General features: G+C 40.3%; 1 long non-coding RNA gene across 2 annotated transcripts in view; it reads left to right on the forward strand.

The window, feature by feature from the left end:
• Window positions 1-24,282, forward strand: part of LOC137149459 (uncharacterized) — a 55,243-nt gene extending 30,961 nt beyond the window's left edge. The window contains exon 3 of one of the 2 annotated variants that reach the window (XR_010918779.1): window positions 23,120-24,282. This is a non-coding gene — a long non-coding RNA (uncharacterized lncRNA). The remainder of the gene's footprint in view (window positions 1-23,119) is intronic. The other variant, XR_010918780.1, reaches the window with a different exon arrangement.
• Window positions 24,283-25,741: the final 1,459 nt, after the last annotated feature.

Consider the following 25,741-nt stretch of genomic DNA (forward strand, 5'->3'; position numbering starts at 1 on the left):
GACCCCCTAGAAAGGGATGGCTGAGATCCGAGTGGGCTTCCGCCGGATGTTTTTGCTGATTTATTGTGTGTCATTTAGGTTCCCCAGGTAGGCTGAGGAGGCAGTGTCTGCTACTCAGCTTCCCGGGTCCCTTGGATTCCCCAGGGAGATTAATGATGAACCTGGGAAGCTGTGTAGCAGATACCACCTCCTCAGCTGTCTGAGAACCTGCATGGTGCACAATAAATAAGCTTGGCTTGGGGTGGGGCAAAGAGGGCAAGCGATGGGGACCACGGGGAAACGTGTGTGTGTGTAGGATATGTATCTATCCTCCCATCCAACCAGGCCCTTTTAAATCACTGGGTCCCTAGGCAATTAGCCCTCTTTACCCCCACTGTCGGTGGGCCTGGGGGTGGGTAGGCCCTCTCTCCGCTCAAACCCCAATGGCTATACTCTATTTTTAGTACACTGGCTTGATCGAAGTTAGCATGGGCACATCTCTCTTCAAGCTGGGAATCACATATTCAACTCCAATGTAGTCATATCCTTTGTTTCTCATTGCACTTCCGTTCCCTCACAGTGCCATTGGGATGATGAATATGCCATATTTGGGCAAAGTCATTCCCTATTCAGCAACTAACAAAAACTTATCTTTGTTCTCCTACTTACAATTCTCTGAAATATGTTATAACACTGTTTTCCAAGGCACCACAAAAAGCGCTTCACAATGTATTTTGTAGAGAAAGGAAGTACACTGCTGTTCTCTGGCCCAATGAAAACTTTTAAGAATGGTTCATTTATGGCTTCTGCAAAACCACATTATAATTGCAGACCTGTGTGAACATGGCACAATCTGTTAAAATCATGTTTAAAAGCTATTTATTTGCCACCTGGCCCTAGACCATGTTACATGGTGCTTTTGCTACTCTTCAACCATTTTTAACAGATTTTTAGACATGGTTATGTTGTTGATGAAGATGATGCCTCAGCATCAGAGTCAGATGGAAAAGATGATTGCATATAAAATGGTCAGTACAAATTAAAGAGCAACTCTCAGATGAAGAGATGCATGGTATAAAATCGGAAAAAAACAAAGGGTAGTATAGTCTTGAAAAACAGAGGTACAATTTTGAATTTGAGTTAGAGATGGAGGAAGCCACAAAGCAAAGGTGATAAGAGAACTGGAGTCATGCGGTTCTCGTTTACAAAAGAGCATGACAGCACTCTGGGCCCCAGATATAGAGAAAATAGAGATTTAAGAAGACCTCAGAAGAGGAATTTTGGCCACTATTTATATTAAGGTCTGATTTTATAAACAGTTTATAAAGGATTAATGAATGGTTAATGCACATATTAATACACAGTTAATCAATGGTTGTAGATTCTTATAGAGCGCAAAAGTCAATAAGTTGCTTATAACTGTATTAATTGCTACACGTATGTAGCATGCTTGTATCATTTATTAACCCTTTGTATGCCACTTATAAATGGAACCTTACTATTGTGCCAGGAATTGAATTAATAGACAGGAAATGTGAAAGGCATGAATTAGAATCTCAACTGTAACAGGGTGAAGGTAAAGTAATTTCATTAGAAATTACAGCAATTAGTGTAGACAGCAATTGCAGCTATCTCTTGTGGGAAATTATCTTGTATCACCATGGCACAACGTATATTTTGAGAAGTTTTTTTTTAAACACATAGACAGTCCAAAAAATCTTTGGCCACATAATACATTATTAGAAGAATGGAGGAAGAGGAGGAGGAGGAACAAGAAACCAATTTTAATAATTTCTGCAAAGGTTACTGCTGCTCCTGGATGTTTTTATTGGATTTACATGACGTGTTAGAAACTGACATGTCTTGTAAGGGCTAGTTTACATTTTTCGTGGAAGGTTACTGTATTCTGGACTTAATTTATTTAAAGTCTTGCACAAGTAATGCAAATATTTATTAAGGGTTTAACTCATTACATTTTATGCACCCTTTGCACTCCAAATGTCTGTGTGATTCATTGTATATTGAAAACATGAATAACACCATTATCTTATGTACAGTCACAAAGAAAAAGCACATCAGCTATTTCACTTCAACTCTTTACCTTAGAACAGATGAAAAAAGGAACCCAAGAGGAAGCATGCTTGTGTCAGTTAGGAAATTAATTCACATTGTTCAAAAATACATAGGCATGAACACTAAGCAGGTGAAGAGGGCAAATTTCAGATACCTGCTCTAGAACTTTAAGTTAGCACTTCTGTTTTACACACAACCTAACACCAGAGTAGGAATAAAGAGATTTTTTGACAGCCTGTTATCTCTGCTGTTTTGATAACCATCCATTACGGAGTAATTATATAAAAATAGTATATCAGAACTGATGTGATGTATTCAGAGAGTCAATTCTATTCATGCTGCATAACAGCAAGAGTGGTCAATGCCATTAAGTTGTTATTGTATATGCATAAGATTATCAGAATCTGGACCAGATGTTGGGTTGTTTCTGCGACTGATCCAGTGTCCACTGAAGTCAAGTGGCATTAGATTTGGGAGTAACATTAGAATATGTGGGACCAGATCCTCAACTGGTATAAATCAGCATGTCTGTTGAAGTCTATGATGATTACAGCAGTGGAGGAGCTGGTCATTATTTGTAGTCATTTTGCAGAGGTCTTTATTTTTATATTTTGTATAAATGCATCTTCACAATGAAAGCATGTATTAACACACACCTGCACCATTACCTCAGGCCACCAGATAAAAGTACTGTTGTGTACAAGAAAATCCATCTTGAAACTTGAAAGTTTAATTAAAGAATAATCTGTCACTGACAAATTACTAAGGGGTGAAATATGTCATTCACAGCCTTTGCACATAATTTCAAAGAACATGGTTTTAAATCACAAGAGAGCAACAAATCAGTCTGTTTGTTTTTAATCAACAGACAATGATCACATAATTGATAGGAAGCACATTCTAGAAGTTTTCTGCATGAGAAGATTAAATAGGAATTACTTCAAAATGAAAGTCACTGGAGTCACTGCTGCTTTGTGAAATTTTTTTTTTTTTAGAAATCCTAGTAAAATGAGCAATCACTTGCAAGTTTAGAGCTCTGGAGCTAAAGTGATGGTACTTAAAATTGGATACAGGCTTATCAAGTGCCTTCACTGGATAAAAAACACAGCCTTTTACTTGGATTCATGGCCACAATGTACATAGTTCAACGCTGATTATTTTTTGAAATAAAGGAACTAGAGACAATGTGTGAGATAGAAGAAGCATCTTCCAAAATATGGAAAGATCTTAGTCCTACCATTCAGAGATTTTCATCTGTTTATGTTCAGATCTGTACCCATCTACAAACCTACCACATCTTTATTCTAAATTCCTATGCAATCACTATAGTATTGGTACATTACAGAATGTGCAAATTATCATTAATGGTGAATCTGTGACAAACAAGCATTGCACAAGGAACAGTAACAAACAAAGAAGTCCATGCACCTGATGTCTAAAGATATTTTTCATTTAAAGATCTCAAAGCACTTTAAAAAGTATTAATTTATTATAGCCTCTTAACTCCTCTGTGAGATAAGTATTGTCCCATATTTACTGGTAAGTGACTAGCCCAAGGACACAAATCAAGTCAGTGGTTAATGGGGAATAGAAGCCAAGAGTCTAACCATGAAGGTAATTCATCTTGTATAGCCCTTACTAAGGCAAAACTCCCACAGACATTAAATAACACCAGGAGGAGCTTTTCCTGAGTAAGAACCCAAACAGTAAAAGTTAATTAGTGAATAGTGGTTGTTACTCATTGTCTACCCCTTTTCTGCAAAGCTGGCATTGTTTCACCTTCACATCTTCCAAAAGAACCAACTGGTTACCTTTCTCTCCAGCCCTCCCGCCCAAGAAAAAAAAAGAAACTAAAGATCTGGATGTTTCATTTAGCTCTGATGTAGCTTGCAATAGGGACAGAGTCCCACTGACTTGGTCCAAAACATTGTTTTCAAACCACCTTGAGCTGTGGAGGAAATCTGTCTTCAGTTGCATCCCTATAAACATCTTGGACTCTCTCTTTGTTTCCTTTTCTGTGAGATTCATTAGTCTTGTTTCTTTCTCTCTCTTTTTTTTTTTTAAATTGAACAAAAAGTTAATAAGTTGGAAATTCATCCATCAGAAACTGTTAAAGAAATAAGGAAATGGAAGCAAGGAAATTCCCACCCAAGGATTAGAGCTTCGTCAACTATAGGCTCAAGCTTGCAAGATGCTGCGAGTCCTTAACTACTTCTGACTTCATTGGCAGCAGAGGATGCTCAGCACTTGCATGAGTAGTCAGCACATTGCAGATATACAATGAGATGCCATCTTAGCCTTCTGGGTGCAGCTGTGACTGGGAGTTGGGTTGTTTCATTTTTAACAGTTAAAGTTCTTGCTTTTTTTGATTTATCATTCTTTTTAAATGTAGTTTGGCTAAAGAGAAATATATAGTGAAAGCCAGTATTTTGGGGAAATGGCCAAATGCAAGTGATGCCTAACAGAATTTTAATTTTCACTAAAAGATACATTTACTGAATCATCTCAAATTATATAATGTTAGTTTCAGTGTGTGACTTACTTTTAATTAAATTATATTAATAATGACCCATCTCTGTTACACATGACTCTATAAAAGGTGTTTGATAAAGGTCTGATATTGCTTTGTTAATTAATTCCCTGGGATTAAAGCTTCCAAATTATGGGATTTTTCCATGGCATGCTGATCCTACATAATAGACTATCATTCTAGCAAGACTGTGCAGCTATTAACAAGCTTCGCTATGCTCACTGGGTTTCTGCTATTAAGATTTTTAATAACTATAAATAATATTGGCAACACACACTGAGGTGTATCAATTTAGAATTCTACCTCAAAATAGTGACATCAGATCAGTTATTAAATGGCATCCAATATAATCATTAAACAGGAATTGAATTGCAAAGATCAGAACTGCTTTTAATTGCTTTTAAGACTCTAGATCCCTTTTATATGACAAAAATAAAACAAAACAAGGAAGTAATGGTAGCGAGTTTTTGTATGCAAACATTCTGTTAAATTGTTATTTCCAGCTATTGTCCTGACCACAGCTGATTTCCAGTGACTCAATCAGATTTTGTTACTCTGCTCAACAAAATGGGGTTCATTATAGCTCCATTTCTTTCTGGGAATCGAAGTCAGAAGTGCAAGAGTCTGGATTTTCATAGTCATAAATTCCACATTCTATGTTACGTTTACAGTTTCTAAAATTGACCTTTCATTCAAAGATGTGAAAATGTTTGTTTAAAAATGGAAGGCGAGATAAAATGCCCATTCTAATGTCATATCAGTTTTAATGGGTACTTTGTGTGATATTGTTTGTGGCGAGGCAGTATATAAACATTTTTATTCCTATTAATTATATTGTTATAATTGAAAATCTTTGACTAAGATCTTGGGTAGTGCTTCTGCACTGATGTCACAAAGTGGCGAGGATGGCTGTCATGCCACCAGAGAAGGAAGCTATGGCTCTGTCTCAGGGAAGACACTGGCTTCTGGTTACTTCTGGCAACAGGTACTGCCACCCAACATAGTGATGAAGAACCATTATGCTGCCCTGGCAATGAGAAATGAGGAATCACCTTCAAAGATGGAGGAGGAGGAGAAGTCATGTACCCCCAAGGCTGGAAGGATCACAGCCACCACTCCCAAGAGGAAATGTACGCTAGTGATGGTTGGTGACTCTCTTCTGAGGGGGATAGCAGCACCCATCCGTCAGCCTGACATGGCTTCCCGGGAGATATGCTCCCTGCCAGGGCCCCATGTCCAAGACGTTACGAAGGATCTTTAGGCCCTTGACTACTACCCCATGCTATTCGTCTATGTGGGCACTAATAATACTGCAAGGTATGACCCTGAGCAGATCAGAAGTGACTACAAGGCTCTGGGAGTAAGGGTGAAGGAGTTGGGGGTTTAGGTGATGTTCTCTTCAATCCATCAGATCAAAGATAGCAGCCCAGGCAGAGATAGATGCATCTTGGAGGTGAATGCCTGGCTGCAAGGATGGTGTTGCCAGGAGGGCTTCAGCTTCCTGGACCATGAGAAGCTGTTCCGGGAAGAAGGACTGCAAAGCAGCGATGGGATCCACCTATCGAGGAAGGGGAAGAGCATATTTGGATACAGACTGGCTAACCTAATGAGGAGGGCTTTAAACTAGGTTCGGTGGAAGCAGGTGACAAAAACCCACAGGTAAGTTGGAACATGGAGACCTGGGAGAAAGGTCAGAATCTTGGGGGAGCATGGGTTGTTACAGCAGGGATCAAGAAGAGACAAGAGAGAACATACTGGGGAAATCAAATCAGTATCTTAGATGTCTGCATACTAATGTGAAAGATTCATGGCGAGGGAGAGCCAAACCCCCTCTGTGGGGGCAGAACTCGGGAATACACCCCCCACCTGACCAGAAGTAGAAAGGAAGGACAGGAAGTATAAAAGGAAGGCCTTCCAGTTCAGCGAGGGGAAGGCAGCTGAGGGAAAAGAACGTCTCTCCCTTGGTGCCGGGGCTTGGGTCTGGACCAGACCATTGCACTGAAGAGAGGCTGTCAGAGCTGCCAACTTCCTGAGGACCTGCCAGAGCTACCTGAGCCTGGAGAGCCAGAGGATATCCCTGGACCTTGCGACCTAGAGGAGCTGCTCTCCACAGACGGCTCTGAAGAGTTCCCAGACCTGCTGTTGAGCGACAAGGCCAAAGGATTCTGGAACTTCCCTTGGGCAGAATATCCCGAGGAAACAGAGTGACTCAGGGGGCAAGGTACTCTAGGGAAAGGGGGGAAGGAAGGAAACCAGGGAAGCCAGACACTCGTCCGGCTGCGTTATGGCCTGTAGTTGAGTCAACACATTTTGGCTGGAGCCCTGCTGACTCAGGGACTGCCAGGGCCCTGGGCTGGGACGCAGTGGAGTTGGGTGGACCTGTGTCTCCCTTCCTACCCCAACGTAGGGGTGATCGCTCACTAAGGGCCAGAAACTGTTCCCACTGCCTGCCCAACCCTGCCTAAGGGCTGGGGCCTTGAACTGTGTGCTCAACCTAAGGAGGACTAGAGACTGTCCCCTTTTACTAGAACTCCCCACAGGGTACAGGCGCCAGGAGGTGTGGCATCCCTCAGAGATTGATGGCAAGGGAGGGCCGCCAGCCCTGCCCACACCAGGGGTCTTTACAGTATAGAAGGGTACAGCTTTCTCAAGAATGACAGACGAGGGGGAAAAAAGGAGGAGGTGTTGCCTTATATATAAAAAGTGTATACACTTGGACTGAGGTTGAGATGGAAATGGGAGACAGACTTGTGAAAGTCTCTGGGTAAAGATAAAAGGAGTAAAAAAACCAAGGGTGATGTCATAAAAGGGGTGTACTACAGACCACCTAACCACGAAGAAGTGGATGAGGGTTTTTTTAAAACAACTAACAAAATCTTCCAAAACACAGGACTGGTGGTGATGGGAGATTTCAGCTACCCAGACATTTATTGGGGAAAAAACACGGCAGGGCACAGACTATCCAACAAGTTCTTGGAATGAACTGCAGACAATTTTTTATTTCAGCAAGTGGAGAAAGCTACTAGGGGGGAGGCTGTTTTAGATTTGATTTTGACAAATAGGGAGGAACTGGCTGAGAATTTTAAAGCAGAAGGCAGCTTGGGTGAAAGTGATCATGAAATGAGACTTCATGCTTCTAAGGAAAGGTAGGAGGGAAAACAGCACAATAAAGATAATGGATTTCAAGAAGACAGATTTTAGCAAACTCGGAGTTGGTAGGTAAGATCCTATGGGAAGCAAGTCTAAGAGCAAAAACAGTTCAAGAAAGTTTTCTCAGACATTACAAAGGGCACGAGAGCAACTATCCCACTGCATAGGAAAGATAGAAAGTACAGCAAGAAACTACCCTGTCTTAACTAGGAGATCTTCAATTATCTGAAACTCAAAACAAAGTCCTACAAAAAGTGGAAACTAGTTAAAATTACAAAGGATAAATATAAACAAAACACAAGTAGATAGGGACAAAATTAGAAAGGCCAAGACAAAATAAAAAGATTAAACTAACTGGAGATGTAAGGAGTAACAAGAAAACATTCTACAGCTACATTAGAAGCAAGAGGAAGATCAAGGACAGGGTAGGCCCATTACTCAATGTGGGGAGAAAAATAACAGAAAATGTGGAAATGGCAGAAGTGCTATATGACTTTTTTGTTTGTTTTCACAGAAAAGATCAGTAGTGACAGGACGTCTGATATAGTGAATGACAGTGAAAATGAGGTAGGATCTGAGGCTAAAATAGGGAAAGAACAAGTTAAAAATTACTTAGACAAGATAGAAGTCTTCAGGTCACCAGGGCAATACATTCTAGAATACTCAAGGAGCTGACTCAGGAGATATGAGACATTAATGATTATCTTAGAAAACTTATGGAAGACAGGAGAGATTCCAGAGGACTGGAAGGGGGCAAATATAGTGCCAATCTATAAAGAGGGAAATAAGGACAATCTGGGGAATTATAGACTAGTCAGTTTAACTCTAGTAGCCAGAAAGATAATGGAGTAAATAATCAATCAAACACCTAGAAGATAAGGCGATAAGTAACAGTCAGCATGGATTTGTCAAGAACAAATATTGTCAAACCAACCTGATAACTTTCTTTGACAGGATAACAAGCTTTGTGGATGGGGGGCAAGTGACAGAGGTGGTACTTTACTTTACTAAGGATTTTGATACTGTCTCACATTACCTTTTCATAAACAACCTAACATAAACAGGGAAATACAACGTGGAGCTACTATATGGTGGGTGCATAACTGGCTGGAAAAATATTTCAGTGGGTCACAGTCAAGTTGGGAGGGCATACGAAGTGGGATCCAGCAGGGATCAGTTCTGGGTCTGGTTCTGTTCAATAGCTTCATCAATGATTTAGATAATGGTGTAGAGAGTACACTTATAAAGTTTGCGGACAATACCAACCTGGGAATGGTTGGATGTGTTTTGGAGGATGGGATTAAATTCATAGTGATCTGGAGAAATGGTGTGAAGGCTGATTAGGCCTCAACTGGAGTATTGTGTCCAGTTCTGGGCGCCACATTTCAGGATAGATGTGGACAAATTGGTGAAAGGTCAGATAAGATCAACATATATGATTAAAGGTCTAGAAAACATGACCTATAAGGGAAGATTGAAAAAATTGGGTTTATTTAGTCTGGAGAAGAGAAGATTGACGGGGGGGCATAATAGTTTAAGTACATAAAAGTTTGTTACAAGGAGGAGGGAGAAAAAATTGTTCTCCTTAACCTCTGAGGATAGCAATGGTTTTAAATGCAGCAAGAGTTGTTTACATTGGACATTAGGAAAAACTTCCTAATTGTCAGGGTACTTAAGCATTCAAATAAATTGCTAGGGAGGTTGTGGAATTCCATCAGTGATGAATTTTAAGAGCAGGTGTGACGTTCCCCTCTACAATCTGGACTGGTGTATAACTGTGTTGCCCCAAACCCTCACTCTTGGGGCCTGTCTTGCATTTGCCCCACTGTGTGAACCCCCACTCCTGGGTCATCCCACACACAGCATCCTGCAAGCAACTGGACCTTAATTTAGTGAGTGAGTGCTTCTGGCCAGCCACTCATGGGATTATACAATAGACTGACCCCAGCAAACACCCCCAGTCCCAGATGCAACCCTAGGAACTGCCATCTTGCTATGTTCAGTGCTGCCCACTGACCCTTGCAAACTCATAATCAGTTTATCAATTTATCAAAGAAAGTGATATGCACCAACTCTCACTTTAAATGAAGTCTCTACTCACAGCCAAACCACATGCACTGGTTTAGATAAAACAAACAAATAAATTTATTAAGTACAGAAAGATTTTAAGGGATTATAAACCAGAGGAAAGTAGGTCAGATTTAATAAAGTGTAAACAAAAGGCAAATTGCATTCTAAACTAAGCTTAACACCTTCAGCAACCTTGCAGGCTTAAATGGTTCTCACCACAGGTTGGTTGGTCGGCCTCCAACCAGGCTCTCCCCTGTGGTCAATGCTTCAGTTGCATGATGATGTTCATAGCTGGGTTGCAGGAGAGAGAGAGAGAGAGCAAGACCAAAATGTCCCCCCTCACTCCCGCATTTCAAATGTCCCTGCGCCCCCCTCTGGAGCCTCACCTCCCCCCTTCAGTGTTAGGTGACCAACAGTATTCCTGCATGATCTTCTCCACATCCTGAATCAATGAGCATCACTTTATCATATGCTTAGGCTAGTTCATTGTTCCTGGAAGAGCTGGGTTGTTCTATGCATGCCTTGGTAAGGCATGAACTACCTCTCTGCTTTTAGTGTTTCCCTCCATCTGCTTCAAGCCATGTGAGACACACATTTGGGAACATTACATAGCAAAGCTTCCTAACCATACCTATGACATTGAAAGAAACATACTACTAATGTTCAGTATCTCCTGAGCACTCCAAAAACATCTTACATGACATACTTTACATTAAACAATACAGTTACACTATAAGGGTGAACATGAATGATACACAATCACACCATAAAGGTTTACATGGGGTGCAGTGTGTCACAGCAGGTTAGACAAACAGCTGTCAAGGATGGTCTAGGTAAAGCCTGATCCTGCCATAAGTGCAGGGAACTGGACTAGATGACCTTTCAAGGTCCCTTCCTGTCCTACAATTCTGTGAAAGTAGCCTTTAAGATGGCATAGTGAGCCATGGGCAGATCAGCTCAATGTCAATGTACTTCACTGGAATAGAGCAAGCATGATTGTTTCTATGGAGCACAAAAGCACCCCTCCTCCTCAAAAGGTGTTCCTTCCACGTACATTCTTCCTAGGAAAAGGCCATGATTTTGCAATTTTGCTCCCCCTCCCAGGGCAATGCTTTGGAAATGAATCATTTTAAGCTTCTATCCAAATTAATCAAACTTGGGTTCAGCCCGATCCCTTCTGGCCTGGAGCTCCACAGCCCAGGTTTTGCCAAGCGTGTTTTGAAAGTAGGGTCCTGTGTCTATCAATCATCCCTACAGAGTATAACTATGTTGGGGAATTGTAAGGAAATCTCTCACAAACATTCATCTGCCGAGTTCTTTTCTCTTATGTATTTTGACTAGTATATAGGAGGATGTGGTCTAGTGCTTGAGCATGTCTAGGAAGTTGTGTGCTCTTTTACTGGCTCTGATACTGATTCCCCTTGTGTTCTTGTTCCACAAATTAGACCAAAATTTCCCACTTGTTTAAGGATCCTGCAAGTTTGGGTCCTTGAAACTGAAAATATTTAGGGCCTGATTTTCAGACATGCTAAGAACTTGCACTTCCTTTTGACTTCTGTTGGAGCACCTTTGAATATCAAATCGTAGGTCTTGTAAGATGAGTACCCAAAATCAGCACACACTTTTATTATAATTGACTTGCTCCAGGCCACAGCAGAAGTCAGTGTCAGAAGCAGAATTAAAACAATTTTAGAAAAGATGTCATCTTTTGAAATCCAAACATTTGGCCATCACTAACCATCATTTTTCACACTTGATATTTTACTTACACGCAGAAGTCCGAGCATAATTCATAGTCATTTATTCAGTGACAAAGTCTGACAGAATTTATAAATTATCATAGATGAAAGTCTTGGGGTAAGATCAGTGGGAAGGTAGGTTTAAGAAAGGAAACCTCATCCTTGCAGACTTTTACTGGCCTAGAATGAGGATATTCTGCCTTAACTCGTCAGATGAGGAGTGATGTTAAAATAGCCTTTGCCTCAATATCCCTGGCTGTCTCTGATAGGCTCATACAATACAAATGTTAGGTTTGTTTTGTTTTTACTTTTTGAGGACTGGCTGTATACCAGTTTCTGGGGGGGAAAAATGTGCCCACCACATTCTAGCACTGCTTCATTCAGTTCACATTTGTCTTCCTTACATGTTAGATTAGTAGCTATTGGTCAGTCAAATATCACCATAAGAGCTTGACTGTGTACTTCCTGAGTTTTGCCAAAGACTAAAATGTCATCATTATAGTTAAGAACATTGGGAAGGTGCTGAATTAGTCTCCAGATTATGTTCTGAAAAATTTCAGCTGAGCATATTTCAGACATTAACCTCTTGTACCATTTCAAGTCTATATGATTTTGCTTCATGGGCCAGAGCCTCTGCTAGCATAAGACAGGAAAGCTCCACTGACTTTAGTGAAGCTTTACCCAAGGATCTGGCTCTATATATTTATTTAAAGTTATCCCTAGGTTTTAAGGGGGCTTTTGTGAAGTAAATTATGCAAGATCCTAGAAAGTCTCTCATATGCCTATCTTGGTGTCCGAAGATTTGACAGGTGGACAGATCGAGAGCATTTGTCTTCAATGGGATCTTAGAAACTAGGGGAAAGGGTTACTGTGTTTGTAAGAGACATGACGGTCAGAAGGTTTCCATCACTCAAAAGAAAGAACAGAACAAGTTTAAACAACTGGGAACAGAATTGATTCCCCACAGTTAATCATTCAGTGTGAGGAGAGAGGTCATAGAAGGCTATCTGGTGGTGGAGATCTTGTCAGTAAGATGGGAAGGGGTATGGAAAAGTGTGGCCCTTAAAAACATGGGACACAATGTATACCATAGTCTTGGAATACAATGAAAGCAGCTCCTGTATATATATCTATCTAATCTAAAGTATTTATACAGCATGACTAACTATAGTACTAAGGTGTCTTATAAAGAACAAACATTTACTGAATCCACACAGTGGCTGACCCAACACAGTGTTGCTGACACCCCATCCCTCCCCCACCCCACACATGTACCCAGCCTGCATAAAGCCAGCTTGCTTTGGTGAAAACACAATCTCAGAAAAAGATGAACTGAAAATATAAGCTTTGCCATATGCCTGGATTTTGGCTCTTGAATGTACAACCTGGTAACACAAACAAAGGCCCCACAGCAAGTGTCTTGCCACAAGTCCTGAGTGGCACAACTAAGAAGAGATATAAAGAGTAACTCACTAGATACCTACTGCTTCAGCATCCCAATAGAAAGAAGGGAAAAGAGGTAATATCTCAAACACATTGATAAAGATCATTACCAATATTTTGAGCTGCACTCAGACTCAAACCTACTGGAGAGTTTGGATCACTGATTCTGAACTCATATCCACCTCCAATTCAGCTATACTGACAGGACTCCGCAGCTGTCTGGAGCCTCTTGGGACTTTCCATTCAAATGTGGGGTTCACAACCATGGAAGACAGGAGTTAAAAGATCAGGGACAGATTTAAGGGCAGGTGACCTAGGTGACTGGCAGGGGTGTCAGGCTCAGAGGACACCGGGCTCAGGGTGCTATTTCTGTTATTAGTGAAAAAAAGGGGAAAATAGAATGTTTGAACTAAAATATTTCAGATATTCCATATGTGAATTCATTTTTAACTAACTCCTAGAATGTTCTGGACCTTTTGTAGAATCTTGTGAATCCTTCCAGACTTTTTGAGAACTAAATTTTTCTCTCACCTCCTAAAATGTTGCCAGCCATGCCCTCACGGGCATATAAGGGATAGAGCATTGCCAGTCAGTCAGTGAGATATAAAAACGAAGTGAAGCTAAGTGCAATATTGTGAACCTTGTTTTATTGTGTAATTGTAGGGGGGGAGGAGCCAAAGCTGGGGAGCACCAAAATGGAGGTGGAGAGCACTGAAGACACCCCTCATGTGGAGCATTTGGTCTAGGGCTGTCCTGGCAAAAGAATAATGGTTTTTAACCCTGATACATTTGCTTGTTTTTTTCTAAGTTAAATTTCATATTCTTATATCCTGCCTTTGGTGTATATTGTTATGTTGGGTGTTGGGCGAAAAGTCATTGAAGCTGATGGGAATAACAGCTGCTCTTCATCAGGATAAACGTAAGAAGCACTTATGCTCCTTATGGAGTATGATAGCTGAAACAGTAGGAGCCATCACCCAAAATATAGTCCACATGCAAGGCTAGTCAGAAACTGAGCTATGTGGGCAGAGGGGGTTTGCTGGGTATTGTTTTGCTAGAGCTGTGTTTATGACAGCAAATACAGCAGAAACACCACAGAAGCAGACTAAGAAGGCAACAGAAAGCCAACGACAGCCAGAGAAGCACTTGTAGCATTCCTGAGGGAAAGCTAAGCAAAGGATTTTTAAGTAGAGTACTGGCTGTAAAAATGAGAATTGGAATATTGTGTAAGGAAACTGTTGCCTGTTTTTTTTTATTCCAGCAAAACAGGACATCATACGTTCTTTGTAAATAAACAGGATTGCATCAAAGAAATACCTGACTTTATCATCAATTTCTCCTCTTAATGGAAACAACTTACTATGATAAAATACATTATAGAGCTGTTGTAATTATCCCCAGATCCAGCATTATAAATCCATGAGATTCAGAATTAAGGTTAAATTTGAAAGTAATCCAACCATGATAAAGCATGGAAATGCACAATTAAGGCCTCCAAACAACCATATCTGTGCCCTGTAGTGACAGCATGAGAGGCAGAAACCAAATATGCCTTTCAAAAGCAGTTTTATCTAATTTGGGACCACAAACACTAAAATGCCTTAATTATAATAAAAAAGTTATTGCATTGCAGGCAGAATTAAGGTTGTTTGGGTGTCCTTACTGTGCACTCCTTTAACATGTTTACCATAAACATAACAAGACCTTTTATGAGCAGTTTTCTAAAGAAGATGAAAATATAGTTGTGTGCCAACACCCATTTATGACCTGAAACTTATGTCTGGGCACCCTCAATCCCCATTAACTTCAAGGAAGGTGAGATTGGTCATCATCTCCTAGGATGGAACCCTTATAGAAACGTAGGACTGGAAGGGACCTCGAGAAGTCATCAAGTCCAGCCCATTGTGCGGAGGCAGGAGCAGGTAAACCTACACTTTCCCTGACAAGTGTTTGTCCAACCTGGTCTTAAAATGATGGGGATCCCATAACCTCCCTTGGAAGCCCATTCCAGAATTTCACTGCCATTATACTTAGGTTTGATATTGGAAAACTTTCTAAGTCCCTTGCTGCAGATTAAGCCCATTACTTCTTGTCCTACCTTCAGTGGGTATGCAGAACAACTGATCACAATCCTCTTTGTAACAGCTTTTAATATATTAGAAGACTGTTATCAGGTCCCCCTTTAGTCTTCTTTTCTCAAGACTTAATGGGCCCATTTTTTAAATCTTTCCTAATCGGTTAGGTTTTCTAAACTTTTATCATTTTTGTTGCTATCCTTTAGACTCTCTCCAGTCTGCACATATCTTTCCTAAAGATGGGGGCCCAGAATGGGTCAGTACTCCAGCTTAGGGCTCACCATTGTCAAGTAGACTGGGAAAATTACCTCCTGTGTCTTACATATGACACTCATGTTAACATACCTCAGATGATCTTAGCCTGCGTAACAACTGCATCATAGATTCATATTCATATTCAGTTTGTGATCCACTATAGCCCCAGTTCCTTTTCAGCAGTACTACCACCTAGCCAGTTATTCCCCATTTTATAGTCGCGCATTTGATATTTCCTTCCTAAGTGAAGTACTTTACATTTGTCTTTATTGAATTTCATCTTGTTGATATCCTACCAATTCTCCAATTTGTCAAGGTCATTTTGAATTCTAATCCTTCAAAGTGCTTGCGACCCCTCCCATTTTAGTGTCATCTGCAGATTTTGGAAGCGTTCTCTCCATTCCATTATCCAAGTCATCAATGAAAATATTGGCTAGTGCTGGACCCAGGACTAAATAATCGAACCTCCCTGTTTGACAGCAAGCCTTTGAAAACTACTGTTTTGGTGTGGTCTTTCAATCAGTGATGCATCCACCTTTATAGTAAATTCACCTAGCCTGCTTTACTGCATTTCCCTAGTTTGATTATGAGAATGTCATGTGGGACTATGTCAAAAGTCTTACTAAAATCAAGATACCACTTCTACTGCCAATAACCCCAACAAGAAAGGAAATTAGGTTGGTTGGCGTGATTTGTTCTTGACAAATCCATGCTGGCTATTCCTTATAACCCTATCATCCTGATTGTTTAATAATTTGTTCCAGTATTTTTCCAGGTATCGAAGTTAGGCTGACTGGTCTATAATTCCTGGGGTTCTCCTTGTTTCCCTTTTTAAAGATAATTACTATGTTTGCCCTTCTTCTGCCCCCTGGGTCCTCACCCATCCTCCATGAGTTCTTGAAGTTATTCACTAATGGTTATGAGATTATTTCAGCTACTTCCTTATGTACCCTACGATCAGTACCCTGCTGACTTGAATACATCTAACTTAGCTAAAAATGCTTTAACCTGTTCTTTCTGTATTTCGGCTTGTGTACCTTCCCCTTTGTTAGTAATATTGATTGTTTTGAATATCTGGTCACCATTAACTTTTTGTGCCTACATCTACGCTACCCACCACTTTTGGCAACATGTAGTGTAGGTGTAGTTACATGTCACAGTGGAAAAACAAGTTGTGTCCACACTGTGGTGTATAGTTGCACATGTCAAAAAAAGGCTCATTGGGGGAGCTAGTGAGGAAAAGCTTTAGCAGTCCCCCCCTTCCACAGCCTGCCTCTCTCTCTGCTGCCAGTGTCCTTACCTGCAGAGAGGGAAGTTCTTCAGCAGCAGGGAGCTGCCAGAGCCTTTTCCTACTGCCAGAGCCTTTCCATACTGCCTCACCCCTGCTAGAAAGAGTCTTTTCCTGTGGCAGGGATTGGGGAAAGGCTCCAGAGGGGAAGCAGAAGGCTGTTACATGGCTAAAAATGGCAGTGTAGATGAGAAAAGATGGCTTGGGTGAGCAGGAAGCCGTGTAGCATATGTACTAAACATCTACACCCACACTCCTTCAGGTGTGTCTGTACTGTACTCACCTAAATTGTGCCCTGTCATCTATACTGCTACTTAAACCCAGGTTAAGGGTGCTACCTAAGGACATACTCTATATGCCGCCGAAACAAGCATGCAGTGTAGACATAGTCTTAGTGAAGACTGAAGCAAAATAGGCATTGTCTTTCTCTTGCTACCAAGAGAGTCAAGGAGAGTGAGGTAATATCTTATTGGACCAGCTTGTCCAAATATCTTGCTTCTAACGTATTTAAAAGAACCTCCTCTTATTCCTTTTTATGTCCCTTGCTAGGTGTAACTCATTTTGTGCCTTAGCTGTTTTGATTTTGTCCCTTCATACTTGTGCTATTCTTCTGTACTCCTCCTTCACAATTCATCAATTTTTCCACTTTTTGTAGTTTCCTGTTTGATTTTCAGATCATTAAAGAGATCCTGATGGAGCCATCTTGGGCTTCCACTAATCTTCCTATTTTTGCTTTGCACCATGATAGGCTGCAGTTCTGCCTTTAATATTGTCTCCTTGAGAAACTGCCAGCTGTCCTGAACTCCTTTTTTCCCTTAGATTTTCTTCCCATGGAATTTTACCTGCCGAGTTTGTTAGTCTGCTTTTTTGAAGTCGATTGTCCTTATGCTGCTGCTCCCACTCCTTTCCTTACTCGCTTTCACCCAAATTACCTTCTACCTTCAGATTCACTACCAATTCCTTCCTGTTAGAATCAAGTCTAAAATGGTTGTCTCCTTGGTTACTTCCTTCATTTTCTGAAACAAAATGTTGTCCCCAATACATTCCAATAACTTACTGGAACTTTTGTGTTTTGCTGCATTACTTTTCCAGCAGATGTCTGGGTAGCTAAAGTCCCCCCATTACCACCATTATCACCAGTGTTTTGGATATTTGCTATTTATTCTAGAAATGCTTCATCCATTTCCTCTTCCTAATTTGGTGATCTATAATAAATCCCTAATATGACATCACCCTTCTTTCTTACCCCTTTTATCTTTACCCAGAGACCTCCTTCTGGACCTCAGAACAAGTGTATATATTCTTGATGTATAATGCAACGCCTCCTCCCTTTTTATCCTGCTGGTCCTTTCTGAACAAGCTATACCCTTCTATACCATTATTCAAGTCATGAGATGTAGCCCACGAAGTCTCTGTGATGCCAGTTAAATACTAATTTAGTTTATGGATTAATACTTCCAGTTCTTCCTGTTTATTCCCCATACTCCTTGTATTTGTGCATAGACATCTAAGCTGTTGAGCAGATTTCCCTATTGTTGCTCCAGTGACCCAATTAACATTTTCCTTTAGCCCCAGAATCAAGCTCTCTGATAAAGTTCTCTTTTTTATCACTTATCCTTTCTTCTAAGACTCACAACAACTGTTCCAGTTGCAATGGAAACACTAGACTGTAATGGGGGGAACTGAGATCCAATTCATTTCCTATAGGCCACTGATTGCATTCTTTCCCATTTTACTTTCAATTTCTGGTATTGTCTCATAAACATAGTGTTATTTAATTGGCTGCATAATGGAGTAAAAAAAGCTGTTTTCCCCTTTCAGGTCAATTATATTGATTGTGATCATGACATTTACAAATGTATCTCTCAATTTTCTCCAATTATAATAAGCAAGATTGTTAGCCTGAAGTCTCAGATTTAGGAAAGTCATACAATGAGTCAGCTCTCTTGTACTCATGTCATTGTTAATTCATTTTTCTAAATCTAAAATGATTAGGAATGCATTCTGTATTCAGTTTTGAATTAAAATCACTTTCTCACTGCAATGCTATTCAAAGTGAGTATTGATTCTTTTCTCAAAAAAGTATTAACTTTTATCCCAACTCTTTTAACCTGGGTATGTCCTAGCTTTGAATGCTTTCTTTCTCCAGGGGTCTGATCCAAAAGACTGAAAGACTCACATTGATTTCATTGAGAGTGGGTTCAAATCCCAAGCTCCTTTATAGTTCTTTTTAGATTTGATAGTTTGTAGGTGTTACCTGTCATTTATTAAGTATTCTGCTAAGTTTGCAGTAATAAAATCTCTGTGTATATTTGTAGAATATGTTAAGGCCTGATTATCTCAGATTATATGAGGCAATGAAGGGAAAATCTGGAGCTGCACAGGTGTCACTGGTGGCCAGTTTTGGATTGCACCTTATTATTTCTGATAACATGCAAAATGGAAAGAACAGTTTCAAATGTTTGACTCTCGAGCACAGACTAAATTTGCAGAGCTGATAGTTATAAAATAAATGTTTATTATTCTCTTACTCAAAGCTCATCAAAGTCAATGGGCATCTTTCAATGAACTTTTGAAAACAAAAGAAAAAAATTCAACCAATTCTAGTCTTTGGGCCAATTATTTTAAACATGGCCTCTGTTTTCACACCTACAGTTGTCTGAATGATCTATTATGGTCAGTTGGCTGTCTGAGTACTTGATTTATAGACACACATAGCTATTTAGATATCTTCAAAGATGCTGAAAATAATTATACCCACAAAATTGCAGGCATACAAATGGATGCCTATTTGAGATTAGGCTGAATATTTGACCCTTTAACTTAAAGAAATATAAATCACATATAAAGCACTTCAGAGTGCTAGGACCAAAAGATGTTATCATTTGATGGCTGTTTGGAGGTCTAAAGTGAAATGAGTTTGGCAGTGTCATTCCTGTTCCCGATGGACAAGATGCTGCATCACACAAACCACCATAAAGTTTGACATTATAATCTCTCTTTCACCTCTATAGCGGTCCTTCTAGTTAAGGCACATTGGTAATGGTGGCATCAGGAAGCTTGCATTCTCTTTGCTTGTACTATGCTTCAGTGGAAACATAAGAGACTTCAGTACCCATAACTGTCAATCAGGCCTCTTTATGCTCACACTAAATTAACACCATTTATTTTAAAGGTGTTTTGTGCATAGCGCTAAAAGTTTAAAATACACTTTGCACCTGAGAACATTATGTAGTGTTAAACATTTCTATTTGGGGTTTTTCCTTCGTGTTTAGTGTCAAGGATGCTGAACTGAGCTCAAAAGTTTAGATTTCACTTGTTGAAATTGACCCCAAGAAGGATGTACTTTGTACATTCATTTACTTTGCAATTTATAAGTTAATTATATATTTATTGTAAGTATATTACACTCTTTCATTCTATTTTTATAAATCTTCATGTGCATTCTGCTCCATGCATCCTTTTCCCTACGTTGTAATTTTATTGCTAAAAATTAAACTAGTAGACATATTTGTATAAAGTCCATGTTCCTCTTTCCTGCTTTTTCAATGATTTGCTATCTGTGCGCATGCAAGTCACTTAACCTCTCTGTATTCCATTTTCTCCACCTGTAAAATAGGAATAACAATACTTAACCATAGAAGGGTATTGTGAAATTTTGATTAATTACTTTTTGTAAAGTGCTTGGAAATGCGGTATACAAGATGCAATAGACAGGAAAATCATTAGCTCTTACTCTGTCCCATGCTCTAGCCACTGGTCCCTGGCCCTGTCCTAGTCACAGAATGAGTACAAAAATTAAAACAAACCAAAAACACACCAACCCCTATTGATATAAGTTAATATTCACCCCACTTCAGGGGAACACACAAGAATCTACACATCAGTTAAGCCCCACACTATGAAACCAAATGATGTGTAAAGGTTTGTATATGCCCCTACATTGAGTGAATTTCACTTATAGAGCCATATGCAGGTCAAACTCCTATCCAATTCGATATAAATTTGTGCAGTTTAATGACTAAGGGCTTGAGTCAAAGCCCATTGAAGTTAACAGGAGTCTTTGGACCCAGAGCTTTGGATCAAGCCCTACATAATATAAAGATTATAGGTTTCGCCTATACTTTCAAAATATTGTTATTCATTATATTCATATTATGAGTCTATTAATTCATGTTACATAAGCCCCTGGAGGCCTTCACCAAGTTTACAGCCTCATTGTGCTAAGTACTGTACATCCACATAGGAAAGGACAGTTCCTGCCTTGAAGAGTTTACAGTCTGAATAGACAAGAAAGACAAAGGGTTTGTGGGGAAACAGAGGCAGAGTTGAAGTGACTTGCCCAAGGTCATAAAGCAGCTCTATAGCAGAGCTGGAAACAGGTCTCCCATATACCAACTGTGTGCCCTAATTACTGGGTGGGAACACTCACTCTGTTTTCTTTCTGAGAAAGGGCTGACCGTGTTTTGGCACCTAACTCTTGGGGAGAGATCACAGCTGTGAGTTCCACATGGAGTTATCCATCCAAATATCATTGAGGGAAGGGGCTTCAGCCCTGCATCTCTCCTCCGTATTTACTAGTATATAGTTTAGCATGCTCGCTGCTCAGTTGGCTGTCTTGTGTTAATCCCATTCTTAGGCACCTAACACTCCCCATGCACTGTATAGGGAGCCTGGTCTTCTAATTTGGGACTGTGGGCTCCACTGTGTGGCAGGACCCCTAAAAGAATGCACTAAAAGCACTGAATGGTGCTGCAACCCCAGGCACCCAGTTACAATTCCACACCTCAAACCCAGGAATAACCTGAGTGGCCAGTGGGGCAGCCAGCACTTCTCTTTGCTGCTGCCTTGGGGACAGTTCCTGCAATAGAATTCCTCCCTCGGGGGCCTGCCCAGCCTTGCCCAGCTTTCAGAAACTCTCAGTAACAGCCTCAAGACCTACTACAAGTACCTGAACCAGACCAGCTGGTTTGCTGCCATCATCCAGGCACTAAACATATGCGGTGAGTGCCCAGGCAGGGGAGCTGGCCAGGAGAAAAGGGGTAGAGAGCCCTGGCAGGGCAGACATGAGGGGGTTATCAGGGCAGTGTCCCTTGCAGCAGGAGCCAGTCCCTGACTAACCTAGATACGAGAAGATTAACTGAGCAACATCCATGCAGCAGGAGCTAAATGTGCTTGGGTTAATAGAACATTAGTGCAGCTATGCTGGCCAGGATAAGGTTAATATAAATGCATCCATACCATGGCAGCATCTAGTTTAGCTGGACAGCAAAGGGTTAATAGAACAATACTCAAGCAGCAGGACCACTGCATAATCATATGGAAGGTAGGGCTGCAGAAGCAGATGTTTGCTTAGCGCCCAGTGATAGCTTAATCTGGCCCTGCACAAGGTCCCTGCTCCCTTTAATTTTACTTCTTAAAATTTTTGTTTCAAAGTGAATTTAGTGAGGGTGTAACATGCCAGATTGATAGTCCTTAACATAGACATTCCCTTCCCATAGTGCATTCTCCCCACCACGCTGCCTTCTTGATGTCTCAACCCTGAATCAGAAGGGCAAACTCTAGGGATGAATAGGTTGTTTGGTCTTCATGATCATTCCATCCTTGACTATTCTTCTGAGGCTGCCAGCCAGCACTCTAATTATTATGAACTGTGAAGATAAGGGAGACACTTTTTACCTGGATCTGGCCTCAAACCAGCAATTTCCTTATAGGACCAGCAATGTTTCAGTGTCTTGATTGCTAGGCTTTTTTGCACTCCCAGATTTGCTATTAGCAAGTCACTTACTGTCTTTGCACTTATGTAACCCACATGCTTTATTCTGCAGCATTTGATATTTATGGCCCAAAGAAAGGGAGAGAAGCAGTGGGGAAGAGACATAGATTTTTGTTTGATTATTGTGTCTCTGCAGCAGGGCAGGAGAACTCAGCTGGGAAGGGCATCCAGAAGTAGGTTATGACAGTTGCTAGTGATGCTCAGTAGCTGTTTCTGAAGCTGCATGGGGAAACTTTCATTAAGTCCAAGTACCCTGGCAGGCCTTCATTCTCTGAGATCTGAGCCAAGCTGAATGTGTGTGGGCGGGAGGTTATAAATATAGTAGCTAAAGAAAAGCCCTAGGAGTTAGTGGCTAATATAGGTAGGATCAATGGATGTGTCCACTGTGAGGGTTGGGTCCCAATCCCCAATGAGTGCTATTCCAACTTTACTTGCTAGAGATTCTTCTATAATATTTAGTCCACTGTGATATGTTTTATGGATCTAGAAAAAGAGCTGGGAGGGGAGCATTTGAGGTTATGCAGTCTGTGAAATATTTAATTATTAATTAACTGCTTTTAACTGGGATCCTGTCTCAGTTAAAGAAAAACAGGGGCAGGATGCATTGAAATGAAAATTTTACCTGACTTAGCTGGGCTTATGGGGGAAGAGAGAGTGCTATATAGAATGAGAGCCTTATAGAGATCCAGGGAACTGATATTTTATATGCTGATTCTAATATCTGTATCACTTTGGATAAAGGCTACAGGTTTCCTCTCTTACCTGAAGGTAAGGAGAATTGTCAACTCTTAACCCAAGGACTGGAATGCTGCTAGCTGTGGAGAACCTCAGGCTGTTTTCTGACAGAGTTCTGAGGAGTTTGAAAATAACTGATGCCTTTCTGCACACTTGGAAGAATTCAGGTGAAGAATCCAATACACTATATATTATGGCCACACAACAGAGACTGAGAAATCTCCTCTGAAAGAAGAGCAGAGGGGAATATGTTTATGCATGTGCTAACAGACACAAGTGCACATGTTATGTTGATACCTTGCATTTAAATATATATAACAACAACAAAGTGGGAACAGAGGTGAGGAACACGACTAGATGCATGGCCTAATAATTTGTTTGGTTTTTTAAATACTTGTGAATTACTTTTATTTACAATTTTTGTGCACTAAATGTTTTTTTCTAAGGAAATGTAAAATACTTTTCCTTTGAAGCTGTCTAGAGAGTATTAGCACCTCCATCAAGGGTTCTACATGCAATAATTTTATGATATGAACCCCTGTGTAATGCTTTCTGGAAAGACAGAACTCTGTTCTGTGCTTCAGCAAAGAGGTGCAGGAAATACGGGAGTGTAATAGAGTTCAACACATTACCTCAGGACCCCCTTTCCTGTTACATTTCTGTTTCCCTATTTGTAAAACATGAGATCTATGAATACAAACTACTCATTCACAAAGAAGTGGCAAGGCAGTATTTCATTATACAGAAGATCCAGAGCAAAGATACTAGCTGCATGTGGTTAAATCGATCTACTTAGTATTCAAAAAGTTAGTGGCTCAGTTAGTACCCAAACTTGCTATCAGCAAGTCCATCATATAAATAAATGGAATGACTGTATAACTTTAGAAAGTTTAATCCTTTCCTACGGGACAGGAAAAAGAAGTTTAGCTGTAATGATGAGGTTGTGAGCTGGGTTAATCTTTATTATGGATTGAATTAAAACTGTGCTCAAGCTGATGAGTGAACTCATCTTTTTCTTAAAATAGTTAAAAGAAACCCTGAAGGGATCACATCTAAAGCAAGACATAATAGCATCTTCCCAGAAGCTAGCACCATCTGAGCAGGGAGTTCCACTGAGTATTGTGACCAAGTGTGTGAAAGAACACACACAAACTGGAAACAGTCAAGAACAGAGAGAGGCAGAAATCCAGAAACCAAGCAAAAAAACATAGGCAGCATGTGACCCTGGAATACACTATAGAGAGAGCTTTTGGATCTATTAGCTAAAGAAGCTTGGGGCTATAAGCTAAGAAACGGCTCCTTTTGTTCTTGGTTCTTCTTGCTTTCAGAGGAGCAAGAATGTGTATATTCCTTGTAAATAAATAAGTTTGCATCAAAGAAAATATCAAACTCCATCAATTTCTACTTCCAACTGGAATAACCTCAGGGCCCAAAACTTGACTAACATTCAGGTCAAAAAGGGGCAACAATACTTTAAGCAAAACAAATGAAAAGTTATTAATTCAGCAGAAGAAAACTCAAATTTGATGTCTTCTAATTATACACACACACATTATTTAGATAGTGCTGATGAATTACGTGTGAAGGTTTTCACACTTTATTGTATTGGAAAACAGAGCAAATGAAGAAAAATGGAATTGCAGCTTAATATAGCTAGTATTTGTACCATAAGTGGTTAAATAGATTAAAGTATAGTGATAGAATAACGACGAATCTTGAAGAACAAAATAGTGCTTATTAAATGGAAAAGTGCTACAGGATAGAGATAAGGATTTAGAAATTAAAATATTTTATAAAAAAATAGCTGCTGCAAGAAGTAGTTTGATGCCGTGGCTCTCGGAGTTAGTACTGAAACAATGCTGCAACTTTGTTAGGGCCGCTTCTTCTACAAGGTCATCTTTCATGGAGGGTATTAAAAATACTTGCCTTTTTCCTCTCAAAATTTAGGTGGGCTAACTCTAGTATCCAGGCCATTTTAAAAATGTGTAATTACATTCAAGTCTACTTACAGTTGGTCTGAAATTGGTTATGGGATTCACTTTGTATCCTGAAATAACACAGCAAAACTGTCTAAAAGTTATCACCTACCACCCCCAAAGGCAGCTGCAGTTAGGTGAGGATTTCCTCTCTCTATTGTATGCACATGAAATGACATAATTTTATTTCTGTATAGTTGTAATATGGGCAGGGGTATTAGACTAGGACTCAGACAGTGAGTCTGGTGGGGAAGACTAAGACTGATTGGGCAAGGAGATTGAGATTGGAATGAGAAGCCTGAAGAAAGGAGATTAGGTAGGTAAGGAGACTGGGGCTGGAACAAGGAACTGGGGGTGGGGAAGAGACAGGGCTGGGATGAGTTAGAAGGGAATGCAGCAGAAGGTGTCAAACTTAAGGGAAATGGGCAGACGAATCTGTGTCTACTAGAGCACACTCCCCTCCAGAACCTGAAGAATGGAGTCCCCAGTTCCCAAATTTCACCATTCCTTTGCTTTCAGTCTAGTGCTGGTCCACACACAGAGGATGACAGCTAACTACTACAATCAGTTACTGTTAGTTCAAGAGGCAGAGATCTGTGCCATCGATAAAAATGTCGCAATCCTGTTGATGAACCAACCATCTGGGTGTCAA

This window comes from Emydura macquarii, unplaced genomic scaffold (genome assembly GCF_026122565.2).
Source record: "Emydura macquarii macquarii isolate MOO-44397 ecotype Brisbane River unplaced genomic scaffold, CSIRO-AGI_Emac_v2 contig_75, whole genome shotgun sequence".
Classification (NCBI taxonomy): Eukaryota; Metazoa; Chordata; order Testudines; family Chelidae; genus Emydura; species Emydura macquarii.